The sequence below is a fragment of the Danio rerio genome, chromosome 14 (genome assembly GCF_052040795.2).
Source record: "Danio rerio strain M-AB ecotype USA chromosome 14, GRCz13ab, whole genome shotgun sequence".
NCBI classification, from domain to species: domain Eukaryota; kingdom Metazoa; phylum Chordata; class Actinopteri; order Cypriniformes; family Danionidae; genus Danio; species Danio rerio.
The window spans coordinates 39,864,108-39,887,408 of record NC_141034.1 but is presented as its reverse complement, the minus strand read 5'-3'; the positions used below and the strand labels follow the sequence as shown (position 1 = coordinate 39,887,408).

Below are 23,301 nucleotides of genomic sequence, written 5' to 3'. Positions count from 1 at the left end.
AGTATTCGGAGAATGTCTGGCTTTTCGCCGGAGCACAAATAGGTTCTCAGCGCGCACACACACACACACACACACACACACTTACACAGATGCTGGTGTCAGGCGTGGCACTTGGGTTCTCCCTGGAGACTGCAGATCTATTTCCCAGCCTACAGATGGAGGAACAGCAGCAGCCTGGCTGTCAGCTAAGATGGACTCCAGTTGTGATTTATAGACATACGAATGCAAGACCAGATTCAGGAAGATTCGCTTGGACCGCTGCTAAATCTTTTAACGTATTGGCTTTGTAGTGCCGTAAGTCTACAGTAATTCCTTCACGCGTGCTGGAATGTATGCTGGCTTCTTAGTGGTTTTGAAGGACTCTCATCTGATAGTGCTATATAATCAGTCCTGCCGGATGAAGGATGCTGATTATGCATTTAGAAGACCATTAATTTACTACCCAATCCCTAATGGGCTGTTAAATTCTCATTGGCTTGTGACATACTAGGACCTCAGCTTTGATAATTGAAGTGCATGCTGGGACTGACAAAAAAGCAGCTGATCCACTGAATCAAACCCTTAGGGGTTAGTTGGTGTGTATTTATAACTGACCATGGTGTATTTTCCTCAAACTGTTGGATATATTTTATGGCTAACGGGGAGGTGGGTGATCAGAAATGTGCGTCAGTGTGGGAAAAGGTGTGATAAATCAGGTTTAAAGCACTGAAGGTGAAATAGTCTGCCCCCCTTGCGTCGGACATCTGTTCAAAAGCCTCTCATTAGCTCTTTGGAATGACAGCACTAATTCAAGCCGGAAACCCCACCGGCTAATGAGATGCCAGGCACGGCTCTCATTCATCTATGTGCCACTGCTGAGTGTGTGTGCATGTTTCACATTGCATCAGTCACCGATTCAAGAGAGCGTCTCTGTCCCTACACCTGTGGCAGTAATGATGGCATTTAACTATGTTGAAGCCACTTTTTCCCGATAATTTGGCAATGTTGTGCAGATCCGTTCTCCTGCAATGCACCTGTGCTCACCTCATAACTAAACCACCTGGTTTATGTGCCTGTACTTGCAGAAACCAGGTGCAGTTTTGTGCTTAAAAGTTCTTTAAAGTATTTATTTTATTTCGTCATGGATGGATCAGTGTGTTGTTTGGCATTTTTCATTCAGCACATGCATGATGCTTATCCAGAAATAAGGGTATTAAATCAAAATCACAATTATATTGTGGCCCGTTTCAGTTGACTGAGAGCGATGAGCATGATCAAAGTGGGATAAAAGTGATTACAAGGAGATTTAAGGCAATCATTTCATGATATGGATTTAATCTTGGCAATACAAACAATTAAAACACCTGTGCTTGTTTAGATTTAACTTTTTGTTTGTTTGTGTTTTTTGCACCAAAAGTAACTTTTAACATATTTTTTGTTTGTTTTGCTATTTTGGACATTAAGACTTAATGCTTAATGTTGAGAAATAAGATCTAATTTGGTGTCAATGGGCAGGCCAATCGTTGAATGAGCCAATAGCAGTCCTAAATTGCTCATCATATACAAGGCAACATTTGGAAATGGTGCTAGAAATCTGACAACCAGGGGTCAGTTAGCTGGATTTGGTTATTGACAATTTGACACGATCCAGGATCGTTTCGTTCTTCAAAACTGATCCCAGAGTTGTCGTCATAGCAACAGTTCTGGTAGCTTAAACCTGGTCTGGAGCAGGTTCAATTCATATAAACAAGATTAGATCGGGTCAGTTCAAGCAAAGATAAAACAAAGTATGTACCGAATTCTGATATTTTCTTACAGTAGTAGTTATATACACTTGGGAAAATAGTAAATATTTTTAACTATATATATATATATATATATATATATATATATATATATATATATATATATATATATATATATATATATATATATATATATAAAATATTAACAAAACTTATGCAATCTGCACCCCTGAAATTAAAGTACAAAGACTGCCACCTGGTGGTGCAAAGAGAAAACTTATTGATATGAACTTTTTAGATACAAACGCGCACATGCACAATATTCGACTTTTTAAAAAAAAAAGGATAATAATTTATGCAGTCACGCACATGTTTTGACCGCTAATATACCAGTGATTTTATGCTTCGCAAAAGTTGCAGACACCTTTACTGATATAAAAATGCTTTTTGATCCAAAATTAATTTATACAGTTATTCCTTACGCCGATTTTATAAAACTTAAGTAGGCCTAGGCTACTACAAAAGAAAATCTTCTCTAAATGTAGAAGTAAATACATTGATACACATTAAAATGCATGATGAGCCTGCAGCTCACAACAAATGTGGAAAGTAATTTTGTTCCCATGGATAATAGAATATTAATCAGATGACATCATTACGCTGCTACGCCGTCAGCCAATCGTTGCATTGCTGATCATGATTTCGGAAATCGCTAGATCTGTCCTTCACAACACACGCAGCGATCTCAGAACCAGATAAGCCAGAGATCAGTTATCAAGATTAACAGATTCAGGATCTGCCAAATCATCTTAGATCATTTAAGCGAGGTATGAAGAACGGTTCTCAGGTCAGACATGGGTAACCTAATTAGGATAGAGGATTACACATACAATATTGTTGCCCAATCCTAACAAAAAAGTAACCAAGTACCATCGCTATGGCAACATTAATGCATCACACCATTCATTCATCAGTTTTTTGTACAGCTATTTTGTACAGTTTAAACATGTGTGCTTATATAGAAATAAGATTAGACTAAACTAGTCTGTTTGTTTGTTTGTTTGTTTGTTTGTTTGTTTGTTTGTTTGTTTGTTTGTTTGTTTGTTTGTTTGTTTGTTTGAATTGTTGTAGCAACAGTAAGGTTTAACTGACTATTTTCTGTTTTGTTATTTTGGACATTAAGACTTGAAGCTTAAAGTTGTGAAATCAGGTCTAATTTGGTGTAAATGGGCTGGCCGATGATTAAATGAGACGGTCATTTAAAAAATGAAATGGGCATAAATGGGCAACCAGGTCTGACTAACTAATTTGGACAATGGGTTATACATACAACATTGTTGCCTATTCTTAATAGAAAAATAACCAAGCACCATTACTCTGCAAAATTGCCTCTGCAACTGAATTCTAGAAGTGCATTGTCAGCATAAGAGTAACGCATCACACCATTCATTTATTCATCAATGTTTTATATAACATACTATAAACAACTTGAACTGTTGTTTTTAACAGTGTGTGATCGTCCTTCATCAATGACGTTTAAAAACCAAACTAAACTGAATCAGAATCAACTTTTTAACTTTTAACTAGAACTACATCAGCATTCGACACACTCTCTTGCCTGTCTGATTTGCTGGATTCTTCCACTATCTAAAATATTATTATTGCTTTGTATTATTTATTCTCCATCTATGGCAAGCTGCTTAACTTTACATTGTAAAAGTGCTATAAACATAAAGATGAATTAAAGTGAATGGTACTATCATTATAAATGAGCTCATAAAAGCATGTTTTTAACCTAATGCCCAGAAGTGAAAGTTCAAGTTTTGAAAATGCATTCTTGCGTATCCTCAAGAGTTGGACATCAAATTGATGAATTATCATTTTTGCTTTATATTTTGTTTCCTACTATCCTGACAGTTTAATTGGCTGTTTTGAGAATCTATCAGTCACACATGATTGAGCATTTGTTTTGTTATCTGTCAACACTTAACAGCAAGCGTCTGACAAATGAAAGGCACTCGGATGCTTAATGGTGTGTGTAGACTGTTAAAATGCAATCAGACGCAAAGTGTTTGTTATTTATTTATATAAACGCTTTTATCTGTTATTCTGAAGCAGCAGATTCAGGAAAACATTAAAAGCTAATTTAAGCTTTTATTGTTCTGTCCTTATGTATATAATAGGCCTTAAATAATTTCCCATCGGTCCATTGTGCACATTAGGGAAGCTTTTTATGTGCTTTAAAGTGTGTGATTTACATAAGTTTGTCATATAGCTGCAGTGCAGATGTTTTCCGAATGTAATGTTGCCGTTTGTACGTTAAATGAAAAATCAAATGCAGGTTTGGTGAACTTGGAAGTCACCCCTCAAATGTACTTTGTAGCCTCCATCCATCATGACAAGTTCACTTGGTTCATTGTAAACGTCTGGACCATCTTCCAATGGTATGCATGCATGCTTGAGCAAGCAGGAGTCGGTGAATGTGAACGCTAGATGTGTGTTTTTTCTGCACGTTTACTTGGGTTGGACTGTTAAATGTTATTAGCAGAGCGACTGATCCTCCCTTGTAAAATTGGATGCTTGTTTTTGATGTTTGTATTTAGTAAAGACTTTCAGTTTTTAAGAGCTATTACGTATTTGCACCACTTGGGATTTAATAGTTTATTAGTTTATCTGCCCAGAAGTGCATATATTTGCTTTGGCTCTGCATCTGATGTGTTACACAAGTCAGCTTACACCAGCAGCTGGGCATTGCATGTCTCAGCGTGTGATATGAATGAACAGTGAGTGCAACATTAAAAGCCTAGATGTGTCTCTTGGTTGTTTAGCTGGTAAAATTGTGCGGAATTATCGCATTATACCATAGTACAGAAATGTAGTACTGTTGATATTCTCATGTCTTTCTAAAAACAGTTTACCTGATGTCTATTATTACACATCTGTTTCTCTTTTTCCACAAATGTTGACCAACATTTAAGTTTAGAGTGCGTTAGTGAACATTTAGATTTCTAGTGTAAATTGGACAATATGATAAAAATGCTTTTACAGGTCATCTGGAAAGTATTCATAGCGCTTCACTTTTTCCACAAATTTTTATGTTACAACCTTACTCCAAAATGGATTAACTTAATTTATTTCCTTAAAATTCCACATCCAATACCCCATACTGACACTGTGAAAAACAGTTTTTTTTTTTTTAATTGTTGCAAAGAAATTGAAATTAAATGCCTAAAATATCACATGTACAAAAGTATTCACAGCCTTGCTTAATACTTTGTTGATACACCTTTGGCAGCAATTACAGCCTCAAGTCTCTTTGAATATGATGCCACAAGCTTGGTACACCTGTCTTTGGGAATTTTTGCCCATTCCTCTTTGCAGTGGCTCTCAAGCTCTATCAGGTTGGATGGGAAGCGACAGTGCACAACCATTTTCAGATCTCTCTAGAGATGTTCAATAGGATATAGGTCTGGGGTCTGGTTGGGCCACTCAAGGACATTCACTAAGTTGTTGTAAAGCCACTCGATTGATATTTTGGCGGCGTGCTTTGGATCAATGTCCTGCTGGAAGATGAACCTTTGTGACTGTGGAAAAAGTGAAGTGCTATGAATACTTTCCGGATTTACTATATTAGAACAACTTGGACTTTGTTCACTCATAATTCATTTGACTATATTAGCTATAACAATATCTAATGTCCAAGCTATTTACAGGTTGAGCAGCCTGGTGAAGGTGGCAAGCAAGATCATTGGTTTTAACCAGACTGGTCTAATGGTAATCTACCATAACTATGTTCGAAGGAGAGCTCAGGGTATCCTATGCACCCCGGATCACCCACTGTACTCTGTATTTCAACTGTTACCATCAGGACGTCGTTTTAGTGTTCCTATTTGCAGGACAAATAGAACCAGAAATTCTTTTATAATGGTGGCCATTAGGTCATTAAATGAGTCCAGGGGGGAGGGGGATGTTTCTATATATTGATGTATGGATGTTGTGTGGTAATATTTTAATAATGTGTACATGGAACTTCGCCTGTGTTATGGTACCTTGTTGCAATTTTAGTTTCCCTAACGGGATAATAAAGCTGAGTCTGAGTCTTATATAGTCTTTTCCCAGCAGGCCCGGTTGTACCCCAACATTGTGGGCTGTTGCATTTTGCTTGGAAATTAAAATTAGTTTGATGTAAGAACATAACATCAGGCTGGCGTCAATGTCCAACGTCCGACAGACAGCAATTTGGTTACTTCCCAACTGAACCTAAAAACAACAAAATAGCTAAATCTAATGATGTTACAGCTTGACTTTGTGTTGACGTTGCCAAAATGACATCGATCTGACATTGGATTTTGGTTGCCATACCTGATTAATAAAAGTCAGTATTTGATGTAAATATGACATGGGTTTAAGATGTTGGCTCGATGTTGGGTTTCGGTCACTTTCCAACACAAACTAAAATCAACCTAATATCACCATCATTTCACGTCATTATTGGACGTCAATATAACATTGTCCTTAGATGCTGGCAATCTAAATCTAACCTAATGTTTTTTGTCTGTATGGCAGGAAGGATGTGTAAAATTGAAGGTCCACATAGGTCATTTCAACAATAAAATTACCAAATAATTAACAACAGTTCTTGTCAATTGTAACACTTTCTGCTGAGGAACACTATATATTTTGGTAATGTTAGTAAAAACAGTTTTGGTTAACATGGAATTCCACTGACCATGTTTGCGTGGGTTTTCTTCGGGTGCTCTGGTTTCCCCCGCGAGTCCAAAAACAAGATACAGGTGAATTGGGTAAGCTAAAATGTCCAGCTGTGTATGTGTGCGAATAAGTGTGTATGGATGTTTCCAAATTATGGGTTGCAGCTGGACGAGCATCCGCTGCATAAAACATATGCTGGATAAGTTGGCGGTTCAGTCCGCTGCAGCGATCCTAGATTAATAAAAATACTAAGCCAAAACGAAAATGAATGAATGAATGAATGAATGAATGGATGGATGGATGGATGGATGGATGGATGGATGGATGGATGGATGGATGGATGGATGGAATTCCACTGAATAGATAGATGGAGTGCATTTTTCACAAAAAATTTGCTTGGATGATTTGATGGTTTTTATTTTGATAGACAATAAATGACTTTGACATTGCTTGTTCGCTAACTCATTACAATATTAGTAGAGTAAATGTGGGCTATCCGCTTGTTAAGTGTGACGTCACTCGAAGCGGCTTCCAGATCCAAGCGCTTTTTCAAAATTTATAGGTGACTTATAAAATGGTAATAATGAACGTTTACAAAATGATGTAATACTTTCGAAAAATCATGATCGCAATATATATATATCGATGTCTAATATCCTATGGCCAGAAAGTGATAAAGGTTTTACAAGTTTTTAAAATGTTAACATTTGTGATGCAAGTCCAGAGACTGATGTGTACACCATGATTTTATATTAAATGCACTTTATTGTGTTATGTGTCTATGAAAAGTGGCTATAAATGAGTGTTTTCTCAATTCAAATGTGTAGCGGCTTGGACCCGGAAACAGTATTCCAAGTCACTGTAACGTCACAACTTAACAAGCGAATTGGGTTAGGGCCAAGGCAAGTGAAATCTGCAATTTCAGCAATGTTTTTTTGTTAAATACAAACTCATGCTATACAATAAAATTTCATTGGATGCAAAACCAGAGACACTGGGCTGGACACTTGAAGACTTGTGTTTTGTAAATTTTATGCCTGGTGCTCATTTGTTGTTGTTAGTATACGTGAGTTTTTTTGTGTGGCAATGTGTCATGAATGATAACTCTTAACTTACCTACAAGTACCTACCTACTATGCGCACATATTATGGTCAAATCGCCAAGCAGCAACTTGACTGCATCCAAAATTGGAATAAACACCTGGAACCCCTAAAATCCAGAAGTGTGTGCAAAAGAAACATGCTTTTCCTAAAGGAATGCAGTGTCTTGGTTGCATGTGTAACTCTGTGTGCTGAAACATTAAGAAAGGCAACTATACAAGCATAAATGAACCTGCAATAAAGGTAAGTAGCATTTACCTTAATATAAATTGCAGCTTTGCTAGTTTGATAGAATTTACAGTACAGATCTCAATTTGTTGTTTTCTTGTTGCAGTTTAGGTGAAAGATGATCTGTTTTGGCACTTTTGGTAGTTTTAGTTATGTTTTTGCTGGTAGGAAAAACTAGGTAAATTGTTTGTAGCTTGGTTTAACTGTCCAAAACCCTCTTCAGCAATTACCCTAATTTCTCATGTCAGAAATTAATCTGACCATCCCATACCCAGTAGAGGGGTTATTAGCTCTTGTTACCCCCTGTTCACTGCACAACAAATGATGCACAAGCTGAAAAAAAGCCTGATCCCAAAAAAAGTGACTCAGAAGCTCATGACTCTGACTCAGAAATTGAAAACAAAGACTATTAAAATAAATGATCATGTTATACAGACTATTAGAGTTCTACTGGAACTTTAATGACTGGCAGTTGACATGTAGCTGCAGTTACTTTTAGCCAACAAAATGTCCAAGAGGGACAATTAAAACAAAGTGTAACCATATTTTCATAAATCTTCACCAGAAAAGAAAAAGTCATATGATGTGTTTGGAATTTTTTGGTGAACTATTCATACAAGAAAGCTCTGTACAATTATGGTTCACCAGACACCATCAGACACATTTCTAATGGGCTGTTTGCACAGCATGTTTTTTGTTTTCAAAGACAGCAAGATGGAGTGTAACATGAAACAGATTGTAGGGTTCCAATACAGCAGCTTTTCCTCTTAAGCGAATTGAAAAAGTTGCTTTGAGATGAGGTATTGCTGGAGAAAGTTGCATTACTGCAGTTAAGCTTATGAAAGCTCAGTCAAACACAAGCACCCAAAATCACAGATGGGATTACAAAGAGCCCCGCAGCCATTCCACAACAGGACCAACACAGCTGTGATAGAAAAAAAAAAAAAAACTTTGAGATGATGTCTTGTGCATGAGTCTGGTGTTGGTCCAGATTCAGATGTGCCTGTTCTACATAGCCAAATACACCATTACTGATATTTTTGCAAAACTCTGAAAATGTACCTAAACATACAGTACATTTTACTACAGTTTCAGCTGAAATGAACACTAAATGAAGTGAAACACAATAAAAAGTATGGTACACCCAAAATTGAACACTGTTTACTTACTCTAAAGCCTAATTCACAATACGAGCGTCTCGCAGAGGCAAAGCGACAAGCGAACATTCTTTTCAACAGAGTGAGCAACTTCCGGCGACCTTCGTCTAAGTGAGCGACAGTTACCGTTAAAGATCAGGTGGGCGTGTCAAGTGACATGAAAAAAAGAGTGACTTTCCTGAGCGACAGCCAATAGGAGCACCAGTAGAGCTTGTGATCCTCTCTCAGCACCTGCAGTGGTCGGTTGTATTCTCTGTGCTGTAGACCTATACAGACCTGCGTTCGCTGCAGGTCTCCACCCAAAGCGACAGACAGCTATAAAGTCGCTGCTAGTGTGAATGAGGCATGAGTGTTTCTTTCTTCTGTTTAACACAAAAAAAGATATTTTTAAAGAAAGCTGAAACCCAGTAACCACTGACTTCCATAGAAAAAGCAACTACTGTGGAAGTCAATGGTAACTCTAACAGGTTTGAAACAGATGAAGGGCGAGTAAATGACGACAACATTTTCGTTTTTGGGTGAACTATCCCTTAAACTTTTATTCTTATTCTCTATTTCCTCATTCTCTATCATTTCCTGTATTCCTATTAGGCTATTCCTAACAATCACCTTAAAGACGCCTATAATGCTTTACAATAGGTCATGTTTTGGTTTTGGGGGTCTCCAACAACAGGCTGATGTGTAAGCAAGGTCCAAAAACAATTTCATTGTCTTATAATGAGCATTTATTTTTACCTAATTATCCCAACGACTCCCATATGGTTAGTCCAGCGATTCATTTTGTTCCAAACCCCTCCTTAGCACGATGCTAATCTACGCTGATTGGTCCGATGACCCAGTATCAAGCAATTGGTCAACTGCATTCAACAAGAGACAGAGATAAACGGCCACCATGGCTCATCAACATTGTTGAAGTAGTCAGAGTGTATGTGTGAGCCTAATGCAGGAGTGCATTAGAGTAATGCATTTAAACACCAGCATATTATTAATCCACACAGCGGCAAAAGCAGATTTTTTTTTATTTGACCACCTCATATGCGTAGGAACAGTTAACAGTGGCCATAGCAATAACTAACAGCAGAGGATCGCGAGCTCACAAACGCATTTAAATTCGTAAAAAAGCGGCACATGTTGCATTTTCAACATAGATTAAGACGCAATATGTCAATATAAAGAGTTAACCAGATACAATACAGACCATGTGGAGTGATTACAAGTTACAAAACACCATTCAATATAAAATTTGCAAACTAGAGAAAACAAGGAGGCAAACATTTTACCCGCACTTACTTAAAAATGTGAAATGAAGGAAAAAACTGATGCATGAACTGTTTACTTAAAGTTCCTGTGAAGCTCTGACAAAGTCCTATAAATCAATAGTTTTTTTCTGATTCTTCCTTTAACAAATGGCCGATAAATAACCTGTTGCAGGGTAGGTTATTGCAATAATCACCAGATAGTTCACTCATCAATGTTCACTCATCTTCTCATCTCATGATCAGTCCTGCACACACCTGTGTTTAAAGGGAAAGGCGCATTCACATTTTACCGAATCCCGCACTTCATATTTGTTATCGTTTCAACACAAACAGACAAATCATTCAGAGTCAAATCTTTTATTCTAAAAATCTATATTTTTAACAAGGTGCACTTTCTGATTTAAGCATAACTGGATGTTTTCATTCACTTATAGCTGTTGCACACTGCTAGAAGGTAAATTTCGAAAACCCATAATGGGGGCTCTTTAAAACACTTTTACCATAGCTCAACAAAGTTAACTTGCTAAGTAGCTCTTTACAAAAGGGTACAGCATTTTGTTTGTGATGCAGAGAACTCTGGTACACACAGATATTTTAAGAGTAAGGTTTAGTTTAGATTGCTTGTTAATTTTGAACACAAAAAAGCAATACAGTTTTAGTGCCGTTTAAATTGTCATGAAACTGAGTGCACTTTTTCTAGTGACACCATCTGGACATTTCACATGCAAGAAGCAACACTGTAAAAAATGCTGGGTTCCACACAATTCCTTCATGCTGTCCCAACTCAAATCGATTAGGTTAACTTAATTGTTTTTTAAAAATGTAAGTGGATTCAACTTACTACTATGAAGTTGTCCCAAAAAAACAAGAATTGTGTTGATTCAGCTCATTCAAGCTGCTGAAATGATTTTTGTTGGTGAATGTGATATAATGTAATTTAATACAATGAGTCTTTTTGTTTGTGTGTTTTTGAGAGAGGCTGAAATTAAGATATAGTGTAAAGGTGCACTTAGTAGCGACAGACGTATTGTGGAATCAGTCTGTTGTGGCAACTGCTGTGTCATCTCTAGCCAGTGATTTCTGCTATTATATGAAAGTTTATCCTCTGAAGATTTTGACTCTGGCAGGTCAGTATGAGATTAGCAGGGTTTGGAGACGTTAATGTGGCCACCCACCCTGATGAGAATGAATCGCCTGTTAAGCATGAGCTGGTTTGTGTGGTGAGAACTCCGAATCTGACACATGGCTCTTAATTAGCTCAGCCGGTTATGGACTGCTGGATACTACTGGGTACTACAGGCATTTTCAGATCTGTTGAAGGTTCTTGCTGTTTCAAAATGGGGCTAAAATGTACAGTGTTACTTTTTGGTTTGGTTTATTTCTGTGCAGCAGCAGTGGCTTGAAATTTGTTACTGAGAGAAGAATAGAAATATAATAAAGATTGTGTTTTTATATTTGTTATTCATTTGTTTATAGTATAAAAACTATTTGCTATTTATTAATTCAATTATTTTCCTTCAGCTGAGCCCCTTATTTATTATTATGTTTTATGCAGCGGATGCCCTTCCAGCTGCAACCGAGTACTGAGAAACACCCATACACTCTCTCATTCACACACATTTTTGTTTTAAATGCTGTTTAATGTAAAGATTTTATGCATAATAGTTTAAATAACTAAATTCTGTTCTGTAATATTTTTACAAGATACACTGTAAAAAATGTTTAAGTAACCCTTTCTGTATTTTGTGATTCACAAGTGTTGTCCATTGATTTAAGGTTGTGAATTTTATTATAAGACATTGGTTTCTGCTCTGTCGACTTTTAATGTTAAAAATTCAACTGTACAGTTTAACAAAGTGACTTTTATTGACATTTTAGTAGTTTAAAATAATAACGGTACATACTACGAGAAACATCTGTTATCTGTCCCTGAAATAAAAACAAATACAATAAATAAAAAGTATTTCTTCCTAAAATGGACTGATGGTTGATTTCTGTAAATGAATATGTCAATCATTTAGTTATCAGATTTTTAATCTTTATTAAAAACACTTTCTAAATTTACAAACCCTGTTACTGTCTTTGTCCTCAGCCCAATTGAACCTACAGCTTTAATATTTTGTCATACTAAAAACTTTTACTTTAAAAAAGAACAGAAATAGCGAAGTTTGAGTTGTTATCATTCACATCACTTGATGAAAAACATTAAATTATAAATAATTTCTATCAGTCCTGTCAAGTTTGCATTAAATTTAACAAAATGCGTGAAATACACCTTTAAGGCTATGACTCAGAGGATGTGTCATCACTTAATGGAGAAGCTGACAGAGATCAAGGAAATGTATGATTTTATGCTTGTATTTGTATGATTTTTGAGGAAGACAAGCTTAAAGTTCAGAAAGTGTACTGGTAGAATGTCCCTAATATAATGTATAAGAAATAATATATAGAGAAATAAGACTGTAAAATAACAGAAAAATGTACTGGAAGTTTATTACAAGGTTTTTGTAGCGTAATATAAAATACAGACGCAGATGATATATCACTTTAAAATATTAAATATGTTAATAAACGTCCCTTTTTCAAACTTTTCAAAGTTAAAAGTTATTGAAAGAAAAATCATGGTCCCATAATGCAATTCAAAAGCATAAATAAACAGGGGAAAATAAACATTATTCACAAAAACAGGTAAAAACGACTTATTTATGGATATCTTTACAGTGTGTTTTGTAAGAAAACTGCTTTTATTCCAGCCAAACTAAAACAAATGAGACTTTCTCCAGATGAAAGAAAAATAGTTAATAAAGTCTAGGAAGTATTGTGAATATTTTCTTGATCTCTTAAACATCACTTGGCAAATATTTGAAAAAGATTTTAAAACTTCAAAAAAAAGGCTAATAATTTTGCATAACTGTGTGGGTGTGGGTGTGTATTCATATTTTACTGTTTTAAAATAGAAAACAGCATAACTATTGTTATATTTCAAGAGAACATCAGTTTTATGAGTATCTGTTCTTTAGATATCTTCACAGATCTGTAGAAGTGTTTGGCATAACATAGACCTTGAAGTGTTATAAAAACGTCCACCGGCAGTTTATAGAGATGATTTTGTCTAGAAAGTCATTGGACAGTAAAACAAAAATGTTCAAAAGCAGCACTAACAAGAACATTATATTCTCTTTATAAGGAATTCAGTGGTTAAACTAAGTCTACTCCTCGTGAAAAGTCAATGGCTACCTGTCATAGATACGCTGTTAGTCTGATTGCTGACCATCTTCTGCTGTTTCGCAGATGAAGTCACGTCTAATTCAAGTTCCTTCTGATCAGAGGTAAGTTTCAGAGAAGCAAAGCCGTGTAAACAGAGCTCTGTGGTGAAAGTAAGCATGAGACAGGCAGTACAGCAGACGACCATTAGAGAATAATACGCACACGTGTTTCTCTTAATTGAAGACCTCACCAAATTGTTAAAGGATGTGGTCTACATGCGATATGAGCAAGACGTGTGTGTGGCCAGAACCGCAAACACAAGTATGCAAGCAGCTGACGTGTCGGAAGAGTTTAATTTGAGTTTGTTTTACACACACGGACATGCTTTATTTAAGAGAAGCCACAGAGATATTTCAGCCCTGTTTGGATCCTACTATTGTTGGCCAGATTTAATAGGGATATTTATATTGTTTATTTCTCTCACAGAAAGTAATTCATTGCAGGCAATGTTGTTATGTATATGGGAAATAGCAAAAAATAAATAAATAAATAAATAAATACTTGATATATATAATATTTCACATTTATTTTAGCTTTGTATTTATTTTATTTCAGTTTTTTTATTTTTTAATATGGAACCACTAAACTTGTATTTAAAAGTGAGTTTACTCCCCCACATATTTTTGAAATGAGAATGTTTATTTTTAAAATTATTGCTTGTTGTAGGAAAAGCAAATGGTGAAGAAGCACTAGAAAATTCCAGAAACCAAAGAATATGACCTGTCCTCTTTATTCCAAATCTTTTGAAACCCTTTAGTTTAACGCAAGAAAATCACTTGCATTTAAACCAACTTTAATTATTTTATTTATTTTACATACACTGTTAAAAAATGCAGAGTTCAACACAATTCATTCATGTTGTCCCAACACTTTTTAACACTTTTGCACAAGTTTATGTGGATTGGACATAAAAAAAAATTAAGTCCCAATGAAATCTCAAGAATTGTGTCGTTTCAGCTCATTTTAATTAAGTAGTTTGAACAAGTAACGAAATATATTTTTTGAGTGTATGCATTTTAGCTGTGTACTTTATTGATATTTGTATTTTGTCCTTTTTTTCTTTTTCTTTATTCTTTTTTGTCCAAAGTACAGCATTTAGGAGTGACAAGTGAAAGTAAATGCTGACCGACTATTCATTGGTTGAATTATCTTTTTAAAGAAATTGTGTTTTTTTTTTTTTTTTTTTTATTATTTATTATTTATTATTATTTTAATACAAAAAAAAAACACTGCTCCTTACTATTTACCTATCCAGACTTTCCATGTTTTATTTTTATCCTACTAGACAATATTTGCTATTTAGTTTTCTTACAAAAACAGTTTAAAGAGCAGAGGTGACAGTAGATCACCATAATGGTTGTAGGAATCAGGCTTACAGTGTCTCTCAACTCACATGCAGTAAGTAATCTTTTTTACTTTGTCTAAAAATTCAAAAACTAAATTTTAGTCCTTAAATAGACTGAAATATTGTGTTGTAGGTCATAAACCATTTTAAATGAGTCTTAATTTTGCTTTGTCCTAGTAAAGCTAGTCAATTTTGCCAACATATGTCCAATCACCAACAATACATCGCAATAAAACTTAATCTTCATATTAAAGTTTTTTAATTGCACAGAGATGCAGTTTAAAACATGTTTTACCGCAAATTCCCCATTGAATACCCTAATCAAGGAAACAAACTAAAAACAATTGCACGATTCCTCATAATAATACAGGGCCATTAGTATAAAGTTACTTGTTTAATTGTTGATTGTTTAACCTTGAATAAGTCTAAAATTCCATGCTTAATGGTCTTACAAGGGTCTTAAATTTGACTTAATAAAACCTGCAGAAACCCTTCTTAGTTGAATCAAATGAACTTTTCTAGTCATCTTAACTTACATCAATCAAACTGACTAATATTTTAAGTTAAACTTTGTATATCGTTAATAAATAATTTAAAGCAACGGTGTGCTTTAATTCTCCCAATTGTTGCTGTTTATTTCAGAGCTGACGTAAAGTGTGAGTAAAGTAGACTTCAAGAAATAACGTCATGTTACACAGTGTACACAGTGATAAGCTTTAGAGAAGACGCTGCAGGAAAACAAAGAGGAAAAACTAAACTTAATTTAACTTGTTTACATTAGGAATTTGGTTTCAAGTTTCAAAAATGTTATCTTTATGGAAACAAAGAGGCATTACTTCAATTAATATGCACTAGTTTTAAAACCATTTCTAGCACAAATATCTGAACATTGTATTAAACATTAATGGTGGTGGTCCATCCCAGCTGCTTCCAAGCCTAGAGAAGTCAATGGCACTTCTGGACACTGTTAACATATGGCTTCCTTTTGGCACAGTACAGATTTAACTAACATTTTTGGATGTAACTACATATTGGTACTTGACAGGCTTGCCAAAGTAGTCCTGAGCTCATGTGATGATATCGCTTATAGATGAAGGGATCAGAGATCACCGGAAATCAGGCAAATAATGTATGAACAGATCACTCTGTAAGATTTCTTATATTTTTATGAATAAATCCATGAAGTTTGGTGTGTAGATGACGTACAGGTGAATAGCTCAGTGCAGAAAAATAATCTATTTTAAGAAAACCGCCTTAAAATATATGAATTGTAATTAAAATCTACAGACAGAAATGGACAAAGTATAATAAATGAAAAAATGTATCTTCATATTAGACAAAAAAGTTATCTCAAAAAGCCCAGAATCTCAGAAGCGACAGGTGCATAAAAAAAAATTGATATTTCTTCCTGCAGCGTCTTTCCTTGCACTCACAGTCAGATGATCAACAGTACAAACCACATCAAGAGAGACATTAGAAACAGCTAACAGAGGCAGCAGTCATGCTAACTTCAGAATCAAATTTCCTCTCGGCCAAATGCTTCCCCAAACACATTCGTACACACTTGTATTCATTCACCCACCCAAGTGGCTCCGTTCAGTGTGGACGTTTGGCCATCTGATAGCATGTGCGGATGTTACGGAGCTCTCGGAGAGGACGTGTTAATGGATGAGCCTCATTCTGTGGGCTGCGGAGAGGGAAGGTTTTTGGTGGCCTGTTAGGATCTTAATCGGGGCTTGGTGAAGTGCCTGCAGGATTCTGTTACTCCGCATGTGATGACACAACAGCAACCTTATGCTCACACAGCGTTTAGAGGGATTAACATTAGCCAAGCTTCACTCGCTCTTTACTACAATGTGTTTAGAAAAAAAGACTTTGACAAATGTACAGAGTTTGGCGTTTCACAAGTGTGACCACTGAGGTGCAGTTTTGGTGGATTTAGTTGTTTCAAACTTTAATGCTTTTAATGTTTTTGTTGTTGTTGTTGTTAAAGAAATTTGACTGAAAATATTCACTGAGTAATTGTAATGATAATAATGATAAAACAGTGATAAATAAGTTGGTAAGTAGTAGTGGTTGTGGGTGGCTCAGTGGTTAGCACTTTCGCCTCACAGCAAAAATTTCACTGGTTCAAATCCCAGCTGGGCCAGTTGGCATCTCTGTGTAGAGTTTGCATGTTCTCCCTGTATTGGCGTGGGTTTCCTTTGGGTCCTCCGGTTTCCCCCACAATCCAAAGACATGCGGCATAAGGGATTTGAATGAAATAAATTGGCTGTAGTGTATGAATGTGTGTGAAAGAGTGTATGGATGTTTTCCTGTACTGGGTTGTGGCTGGAAGGGCATCCTCTGTGTAAAACATATCCTGGAATAGTTGCCGGTTCTCTCCGCTGTGGTAACCTCTGATAAATAAGGGACAGAGGGTGGTTTCACACATAGACTTTTGTTCCGGAACCTGGCGTGTTTCCCCAGTTAGCGCGTCTCGTTTGGCATATGTAAATTCAGCAGTTGTGCTCGGATCCACAGCAAAATAATCGGTTTGAGATCGCCTGAATGAGGTGGATCTCGGCTCAATTGAAACAAACTCTGGATCGGATTGATTGTAATGAAAAAGCAATACGCTTTGAACAAGGCTGTATCACAGTGTATTATGGATATGTAATAAGCATACAGTTGAAGTCAGAATTATCAGCCTTCTGAATTATCAGCCCTCTGAATTATTAGCCCTCTGAGCTATTAGCCCCCCTGTTTTTCCCCCAATTTCTGTTAAACGTATAGAAGATTTTTTTAACACATTTCTAAACAAAATAGTTTTAATAACTCATTTTTAATATATGGTTTATTTTATCTTTGCCATGATGACAGTAAATAATATTTGACTAGATATTTTTTAAGACACTTTCACACAGCTTAAAGTGATGTTTAAAGGCTTAACTAGGTTATTTAGGTTTACTAGGCAGGTTAGGGTAATTAGACAAGTTATTGTATAATGATGGTTGGTTCTGTAGACTATCGAAAAAAGTTGAAAAGGGCTAATAATTTTGACATTATGGTTTTTTTTAATTAATAACTGCTGTTATTGTAGCCAAAATAAACTTAATACAATTTTTTTCCAGAAGAAAAAAATATTATCAGACATACTGTGAAAATTTCATTGCTCTGTTAAACATCATTTAGGAAATATTAACAAAAGAAAAAAAAATCAAAGGGGGGTTAATATTTCTTACTTCAACTGCATATGAAGAGAGAATTATGAATAGGGCTGGATGTCATTCCTACCGGTAAATGTGCGTTTCATGTCAAATACGAAAGTGAAGGCATGTAAACTATTAACGAGAGCTGTTTATCCGTTAGGAAAATTGACCAAACAGCAATCTTGGTTTATCTGTTATTTCTCTCTATAATGTAAAGTCTATAATGCATAATTTGTGTCAACAGCTATGTATGAGAAAGTTTTACATCTGATTTATATTTGGTGGCAATGTCTGTTGGTGTCACCATTCAAAATTAAGCTGCAACTTTGTTGTTTATAATGTCTTATTGCCAGGGCCAGACGGAATCTGTAGACATCTTTTGCTATTTCTGCTGAGAATTTTAAGAGGGCCACAGCACTATGAAATATCTTTAATGTATGTGTGAAAGAAATCATTATTGGTGAGGGTCAGGGAGGCTGGATTTGTGAACTGTATTGAAAAGGACTTGTGTGAGATGGCAAGTGTCACAGAGTTCAGTCATGCTGTCAATCAGTTGCCTATTAAGGTTGACTTTGACTGAAACCCTAGTGGACACACAGATGACGCTGTAATTAGAGAATTGATGGACAAAATGTTAAAAACATTTAACCATAACCTTATATAATGTCTGCTTGGCAAGCATAGGCCTAAACAATGTTAGACAGAATATTTGTGAAATGTGAAGAAAGCATAGATCAAGATTTAATTTAACCTGGGTTTAGGTGTTTGTATTTCATGCTTTAAAATAGTTAAAGAGGGAGTTTACATCAAAAAAAAAAAAGTTTTTTAAGTCATTTGGGATTCAGTGACACACAGTCAAATATTTTGCAGAACAGATCCACCACTTTTGACGCTCGAAAATTATCATAAAAGTCCTCGTGCTGCAGGTATTAGAAGGTTTGCTGAAGCTGAGATGCAGCAAAAGGTTTGTGTCTTGAATAAACAATGTTTGCGTTCAGTTTTGGGCTCAGGCGCGCTTTGCACTCACACTACAAGTGTATCGCGCCAAAGCATAACTGAACCACACTCTGACACACCTCTTCCAACCAGGCCAGGGCCAGCCAACTGAATTGTGCCTTGGCTCAATTCAGAGCACTCACTCTTGTCAAACGAACTAGGAAATGCGCATGGGCACGGTTTGAATAGAGTGCGTAAGCTAATTTTTTTTCTTTTTAACTCAAAAGAAGATTTTTTGACAAATATTGAAAATCAGTAACCCGTGACATCCATAGTACACTGTCAAAAGTAAAGGTACGTGAGCTGTCACTGGGGTGGGATCTTTTCAAAAGTTACAAATTTGTACCTAAAAGGTTCATATTAATACCTCAAGGGTACGTATTTGTGCCTAAAAAGTACAAAAGTGTTCATCTTAAAATCTGTAGGTACTAATATTTTGAGGTACCAGTGTAGACCCTTAAAGTACAAATGCGTACCTTTTGAGAAGGTACCACCCCTGTGACAGCTCACATACAATTATTTCGGAGAGTGTACTATGGAAATACTATGGAAGTCAATGCTTACTAGTTTCCAGGATTTTTTTAAATATCTTCATTTGTGTTTAAAAAGAGAATGAAACTCAATCAGGGTTGAGACATGTGTAGGGTGAATAAACGAAATTGCATTTTGGGTGAATTATTCCTTTAACCATGGGTCATTATTAACCGTGGCGAACCTGGGCCACATTGGTTCAACTTTAAAAAATTTTCATAATATACAATTAATTCTGGGTATTGTACATTGCTTAATATATTTGCATATTTATGGAGTTTATGTCATTGATTGAATAAATACTGTAGTGGAAAAAAGTTGCTGTGCATGGTTGCATTACCCCAGGTTAAAAAGGAGTTCTAACCCCACAAATGTTAAACATTTTTTTACCTACTAATAAAAGACTGGAGAATGCCGTTAATTTGTATTGTGAAGAGAATTAAATACACTGAAAAAGCTTTGCCATTAAAGGATGCTAAATGGCCTACAGGAACCAAGCAATCCAGTGAGTCAAAGCATCAAACTCCTGTGGTGAGTCCCATACGGAGCATCTGCACGGCAGATTGAAACATTCCAAATAAGTCGACGCTTTTGAAGGCAAATTATTTTTTAATGGTATGATAAATTCCCATGCTGCGTCTCCCTCACTCGTGTCTCCCCCTTCCTCTCCTTCCTACTCTATCCTTCTCCCTCCTTTTCTTCGCTGCCCAACTGTAAACCTTAAAGCAATAAATATGAAAAAGCCAGAACTGGAATTTACAGCACCTGTAGTTACCGCTGCAAACCCTTAATCATGAGCAGATGTAGGAGCAACTTAAAAGCAGGGGGGTAAAGTCAGCATGCGAGAAGGGGGGGGATAATGGTAAGCGCAGGGTACAGTTTCACCAGGCGGCTGCAGTCAGCTCCCAACATATGGGGGATTAAAACACAGACAGCGTCTGAACAAGTCCCTTGGACTCAGAAACATTAGCACTTTATGTTGTTAAACGCTGTTACGGGCACTAGCGTAGATCTCCAGCGTGAACATTCAAGAGTGAAATGAATACGAACATCAAGGCCTTCTGCCAGACAACTGGGAAATATGAATTGAGTGAAATGTAGTGCTATTATGCCAAATTTCCAACTGGAGTTTTTGAAAGAGTTTTTATGAGCTCGATTGATTATAGCGCTTATTTCTGTTTGCAGTAATCACTGCCTGAACATTGGGTAGGCTAGGGGATTAATTTCAGTGAACTTAGGCCCCATTCACTCTAATACGTTTTAGTTTTAAAACGGTGTTTTAAAACTAAAATTATCCACGTCCACACTGGCGGTTCACCTAGCATTTATGAAAAGATCTCCGTCCACACTTCACTGCTGAAAACGCACATCACATGACCACACACACACACACACACACAGGCATGCACTGCAGCAAATAAGCTCCAGGCAATCAGCGGGTGCTGAGAGCACACCTCCCCAGGTGAGAGCAGCGCATGTCGGACAGTTCATCAAGGATATATTGCTGGATCTCACTATAGTTGTTAAATGCGATATAATTAACCTTGTCTATATCTAATGACTCTTTGGTCTTTTGAATCTATTACTTGTTCTTTGGTAACATATTTTGGCTGAGCGCAAAGATAAGTTAATATATTATTTTAACCATATACACTGATTCTGCATTTGCATTTCTGCAATAATTCTGATTTGATGCTTCGCAAAAGTTGCAGACACCTTTACCAATATCAAAATGCTAAATTAATTTATACAGTTATTCTTTATGCCGATTAAAAACTTGAGTAGGCCTAGGCTACTATAATAAAGATAATCTTCTCTAAATGTAGAACTAAATACATTGATATGCATTGAAATACATGATGAATACTAGACACATAAAAGTGTAAAGCCTGCAGCTTACAATAAATGTGTTAAGTTATTGTTTATAATATTTAACTAACCGTTTACTGCTAATTTTATGTCATTTTGCTCACATGAATAATTGAATATTATTCAGATGATGTCATTACGCTGCTATTCCGTCAGCCAGTCGTTGCATTGCTGATCATGATTTCGAGTACCGATAGATCTGTCCTATACAACACACGCATCGATCTCAGATCAGTTTATCCTGACATTTTAATCTGATTCGCGAACTTGTTTAAAGAACCAAAATTAACCGGAGATCAGTTATCAAGATTAAAAGATCCAGGATCTGCCAAATCATCTTAGATCACGAGGTACGAAGAACAGACCCCTGTTGTAAAACTCAATATTTATGACTGTTTTAAGTTGTAAATTGTTCAGATTTAACCCGAACACAACAGGAAAGTTAATGCAACTAACCATTTAAAAGTGGCTTGCATTTCTCTTTGATTGAAGCCTGTGTTTTCTCCTTAATGTGCATTGTGAAAGTAAAGAGATCATTTGCTCAATTACTGTAAAGTTCTTTGATGGAGCATAAAATATGATATTTGGAAGAATGTGTCAATTTGATTTATTCATCCAAAAAGAAACATAATGACAAAAGTAGTGCTGGATACCAAGTTTGTCCACATAATAAGAGTCAGTGATGTGGTATTCTTTTCCATTAATAATATAATTTGTTTAGCATTAGTAAACATTGCAATATAATGCATATTATGCATTTATAATGCATATTATGCATTATAAAGGGTTTTGGACACCCACTCTCGTTGAGATTGTTTGGTGTCAGTTTGTGTTCATGTGTAAAATCTATCATTTTGTTGTTGTTTGTATTTATGCACTTACCTGCATCTAAATGCCTGCTCTCATGTATGTCTGTACAGTCTTTGTTTCTACCGCTTCCAGGTTAATATTTAAACTCCCAGCTCAGTCGGAGGTCTAACATGTGAACAAGGCACAATGGTAGCACTGTGAGCCCTTATTTATTCATGCTCAGCTTCCTACCTTAATCAGTGTAGCGCTCTCCTCGAGAGAGCGGGAAGAGGGAAAAAAGAGAAGTGGGTCAAGGAAAAGTCATGTTTGAGGTAATGCACTCAAGGGGCCAGCCTCTGATCATTATATGACATTATTTAACCCAGAGATGAGGTCATCTCAAAAGCAGACACTGAACCTCTCTCAATCCCCACCAAGCCTAAATTTGAAAAATCAAACAAGGAAGTTTTAGTGTCGAGGCTGAGGTTCACTTTCTAATGACATGTGGTTGGGCTGTTTGAAGCATTATGGAAAGTAACAATTAACTTTTGAGGGTCCCCTTTTGATATTCTGGTGACAGTGGGTAACTTTAGATCAACAAGTCAACTAGCAGTCATTATTCTATTATTCTACTAACTTAAACCTAATACTCTATTAACACTCTGCTAGTACTCCGGGATTTTCAGTAGTTGATAGTTACAGAGTTACTTACAGTTGAAGAATTATTATCTCTCCTGAATTATTAGCCCTCCTGAATTATTATCCCCAGTATACTTTTCTCCAATTTCTGTTTAACAGAAAGATTTTTTTCTACATATATTTAAATCATAGTAGCTTTATTAATAAATTTCCAATTACTTAAACTTTTTTATTTTTGCCATGATGACAGTACATAATATTTTACTAGATATTTTTCAAGACACTGTAGTATTCAGCTTCAAGTGTATTTCATAGGAAATGCTGTGGAAAAATTCCTCTGTTAAACATCATTTGGGAAATATTTAAAAAAAAAAATAATAATACAATAGTTTTGCTCTTCTGTGCATTTTGTACAGACATTTTTTTTTGCTCCCTGTTGTTGTTGTTTTTCTGAGAAATTATGTATGGGTTGTTTTTCATGAGACTCCAGCATTG

The 23,301-nt window shown here is 35.9% G+C and overlaps 1 protein-coding gene and 1 long non-coding RNA gene across 9 annotated transcripts in view; both read left to right on the top strand.

Annotated features, from left to right (window-relative positions):
* pdgfc (platelet derived growth factor c) overlaps positions 1 to 23,301 on the top strand; it is a 290,898-nt gene that overhangs the window by 213,768 nt on the left and 53,829 nt on the right. The gene's annotated exons all lie outside the window — the stretch shown is intronic.
* On the top strand, positions 1,949 to 10,230 carry LOC147840858 (uncharacterized). Its single transcript, XR_015507756.1, has 3 exons — positions 1,949 to 5,437; positions 5,833 to 7,948; positions 8,012 to 10,230. It is a non-coding gene; the product is annotated as an uncharacterized LOC147840858 (long non-coding RNA).